Below are 4,349 nucleotides of genomic sequence, written 5' to 3'. Positions count from 1 at the left end.
ATCTCACAGCTTGAACGTTGATCTTCAACTCTTTGCGTTTAAAACAGCGATTGCTTCTTCTTCTTTTTTTTTTTTAAGGGACGCATTTCTTCCCCCAAACATTCATTGAAATAATCACGAGTGTAAAACATTTGTAATTCGACTTAGCAGTAAATAATCGCTGGCTGTGATTATTCTTGATTATTAATCAAGAGCAGTACGGGACAGGAATGTGCAACTTAATAAGAACTCAGTCCCCCCCCCCACCTTTATGCAAAAACCCAAGTGGGATTAAATCTGTCTTTGTACGCTAAAATGACAAGCGTGGAACTGATTTATCATTTCATCGGATTTATTTATTGCGATGAATTTCTGTAATTACTCATAATATTTTGCTACAATAATAGTAAATAAAAAATTAATTCAAAGTAAAAAACCGAAGAAAATCGGACGACGAACTTGCCTTCCTAGATAACTCACGTGAACCTCTTTAATTTGCTTTGTGTTTACCGAAATGTCTTGAAATTCTCGAAAAAGTTCTTCGTGCACTTCGATTTTCACTTCCGGAAAACGAATCTGTCTGCAGCTTCGTCACAATTCTCGGGCAGTGACGAAGAAAGCAGATTATTACGAACGATATGAATGGGTGTGATTGGGAGTAGTCACAACACTCGAGGAAGATGGAAATGTAGGAGGAAGGGAGAGAGAGAGAGAGAGAGAGAAAGAGAATATAATGCACGGTGCAGACTTGTTCTATCATTCCCAACGGTAAACATTTCATGGAGGAATTGGGAGAAGGACCATTGCGATCATAAAGGAAATCAACTAATATTTGAAGGAAATTTGCATATGCGTTGTTTTATGACTAATAAAAATATCCGGATGACTTGGCAATTTCTTTTTCAGTTCATTTGTAACACGATTCCTTACACGTCTTGTTTAAGAAGGATATTTAAATGCTGAATGGTGGATTGAAAGATTTAGCGCACAAGCCCCACTCTTTCAAATCGAAGGTCAAAGGTCTCTTAGTGGTTGTGTTGAAAGTCAGACTGCTGAGATATTAACTGCGGCTTGTCGACGAACACTTTTTAAACAAATATTCGTGACCTCGCTGATAGGTGAACTCTTGCTTAAAACGATGTTCGCGATGAGACATCGACGGAAGGAAATGGCAACGCTGGAGGACAACAACTGTGATGGAATCCCATCTGAGAGCTCGGCAGAAAAGACGACCAATAGAAAGTGACCAACGGCCGTCACAGGATCTGACATTTTATCAAACAGAAGTGGAAAATAAAAACTCAATTCATCGGCTACAAAACCGTTTACGTATCTATAAAGAATCGATCAGCCTTTGGATTCAGATAAACAAGGTAGGGATTGCGCACCTGTGTTGAGGAGAGAAATCGAGTTGATACACCTGTTATGCTTGCTGTGTAACACTCCATTGAAATATGTGCTCAATTGTCTGAGGAGAATGGGTAAAAATGGATAAACTGAAACCTGCCAACGGTTGTATGAAGTGAAGGCAGGTTATTTGCATATTTGTGGATCGTAAAGAGCGTGGGAAACTAAAATGTTCTTTTCCCATCTCTGATTGCGATGAATTACACTTTTAAGTTGTAATCTTCATATTTTAACAGAGAGTGGAACGCAAACTCAGTTTTTCTTGATATTTAGGAAGCCAAACGAATACCTGAAGAATACTAGAAAATCACAGTCATAACTTCCTGTGTGTGTGTGTGTGTGTGTGTGTGTGTGTGTGTGTGTGTGTGTGTGTGTGTGTGTGTGTGTGTGTGTGTGTGTGTGTGTGTGTGTGTGTGTGTGTGTCCCCAGGAGTAATAACATGTTTTCGTACAGGATGTAGTAAGGCCGGCAATGACACGTGAAAAAGGAAATGTTGCCTGATGAAGCATAACGAAAGCTATGAAACAAATACCGTCGCCGAGGGAAATGTGTGGGGTCACAATGAGTTACGATATTATTAGAGTCTGCGAGTTGAGGTGGGAGCAGAGGATTTCGAGGTTGCTACAACTGTAGAAATGATATAAGAAAACTGTTCAAGATTGGACATGTGCTGAGTGGACATTACAGAATACTATCGAGTAGCGAGCAGAAGTAACTCTGGTCATTAGTATAAGACGATTAAGGTATTCTTAGTAAAATGGCTTAATTGGATTCCCTCTCTTAAGTTGGGAATTATTGGCGACCTTTCTTAAGCACGCACGCACACACACACACACACATTATCGCGTTGGCTAGTTTAATTCGCTCATCAGTTGCTTACATCTGGGGTTGCCTACGAGACAACTGATTGCCAGTCCATCCAACGCATTATGTGTCCGAATCGTGTGCGTTCTTGGGAGTGGTTCATCTGCTTTCGGCACGAATCCAGCCAAAAGGCTGGGGGTTCGAATCCCGCCGTGGGCATGGATGTTTGTGATTGTCTGTGGAAATACTAGTGGCGGTGGTCGACGGTAGATGGCGTTGGTGTAGTTGCGGTCAGTTGTAGAGAGTTGTCAGTTGGAGACAGACTTGTAGAGCCCTCCCTCGATGAGTCGTTGGACTCCCTGGAGGTGTCGTATAATAATAATATCCGAGCTTCCTGGAGAAAAGCCTTTCGTCTGACACCGCCAACTCATTTCCAGTTGGAAAACGTCTGTAAAGGGGCGTTCATCTCATATGTCCAGTTAGTACGCAGTTCAAATTGACAATAAATTCGCAGCACGAGGAACCAAAAGTGGGACATTTGCAAAATGGAAATTCAAAATTTACTTTTACTTTCTCGGATTAACCATTCACAGACCATCGTTCCATCGCCTTACAGATCTGCGACCCGCATGGGGTTCAGTGGCTTTGTGTCGTCGGCGCAACAATCGTAAGTTTTCTTCTGCCTGCAATCACAGAGTGCATCGCTCTTCTGCGACCTTTTTCCAATCCTCGTGCCGAATGCTGATTTTGCTTCGAAGTCATCTCTCGGGAAGGAAATTATAATCCAACGCCTGCAATGCTTCGTACGGAAGGAGCCATTGAGGCAAGACCATCATCACGCGCCATCAGTTAGTGTGGAGGTGTTCACAGGCGAGTTCCACGTCTTCCTGAAGAAGTCGAATTTCCAGTCGGAGTGGAATCTGCTCATTGAGTGTTTCTGTAAAACTGGATGGAAAGAAACCCCTCGTTAAAACATACTTTTACTTAAGAAAATGAGCCTGAAATTATGACGTATTTGCGTGGACTGGGTGAGTTCACCGAGCGGTTAACGTACCCTCTCTGGTACGTCTTGGAATCTTGCAGTATGTACAGACGTTTGTGATTGTCCCGAGATAGGAAATCGCCACTGTGAGACGACCATCCTGCTAATCCCTATCAACACTGATATAAGTGAGAACTACCTTCGTGTTGACTGTTGAAAAATAATAATAATGTTTCCAAATCCTGTGTTGCTTTACCATCAAGACACAGTACCCCTTTTAAGTTCCTTGAAAGAATCGAATTTTTTTTCTCCCTTCTCTTTTTTCATGCATTCCAATTATGCATTGGAATTGTGCATGACCCTCTTCCGTTAAAAGAAACTGTAGACTGTCTACATTTGTTCTATGGAGACAGATCCCCAGTGGCGCAATTGGTTAGCGCGCGGTACTTATAAGACAGTATTTGTGAGTTATGCCGAGGTTGTGAGTTCGAGCCTCACCTGGGGAATGGTTGTATTTTTGCCCCTAATAACATCGTCTTAATTAGATTAAATCTTATCTTATTCCGAGCATGGAAATCCAAACTGCGCAACTGGAAAGTGTCCAACAAATAACAAACTGATGCGCTGCACATTCTCGGCCAATGATACCAAAACTCCTCGAAAAGAGGATGAACTTTAATTATGTTAATTATTCCTCCTACTTTTAAAACATTCTCATTGACGTTTCATATTTCCAGTTTAAGTATTGAGCAGTTTGAATTATAATCCAATCACGAATGAGTACAATATTTGTTTCGAAAATCATCAAGTCTCTCAACACAAGCCCTCCGGTGGTGATTACGAAGTCGAAGTAGCGAGTCAAAATTCAAAAATTATTTGCGTTTGTTTATGATATAAAATAGCCAGCGCAATTATTAAAAAATAAATGGGATCGCCTTAATAACATAATTTAGATTCGGTATATTCCTTCCTATTCGTTAAAAGATTTGAAAATATTAAAAATGTATTACATCTTTTGAAGAAAACTACGTGTCAAAGAAACACGTTTCAATCCTCTTCGAATATTAAAATGTTTATATTTTTCTATTTATTCCAGAATTATACTTCAAGGTATTGTATTCGGAATGGCTATAATGGATGTGAAAAGATTATTCGATTTACTCACGTGCTTTATTAT

At 40.5% G+C, this 4,349-nt stretch overlaps 1 non-coding gene across 1 annotated transcript; it reads left to right on the top strand.

Annotated features, from left to right (window-relative positions):
• Positions 1-3,586: 3,586 nt before the first annotated feature.
• Positions 3,587-3,678, top strand: TRNAI-UAU (transfer RNA isoleucine (anticodon UAU)). Its single transcript is given in 2 exon segments — positions 3,587-3,624; positions 3,643-3,678. It is a non-coding gene; the product is annotated as a tRNA-Ile (tRNA).
• Positions 3,679-4,349: the final 671 nt, after the last annotated feature.

The sequence above is a fragment of the Typopeltis vanoorti genome, chromosome 6 (assembly GCF_054136105.1).
Source record: "Typopeltis vanoorti isolate ZY-2024b chromosome 6, IOZ_Tvanoo_1.0, whole genome shotgun sequence".
In the NCBI taxonomy this organism is placed as follows: Eukaryota; Metazoa; Arthropoda; class Arachnida; order Uropygi; family Thelyphonidae; genus Typopeltis; species Typopeltis vanoorti.
Note: the sequence above shows the minus strand (reverse complement) of the source record. Positions and strands in the feature narration are given on the sequence as shown.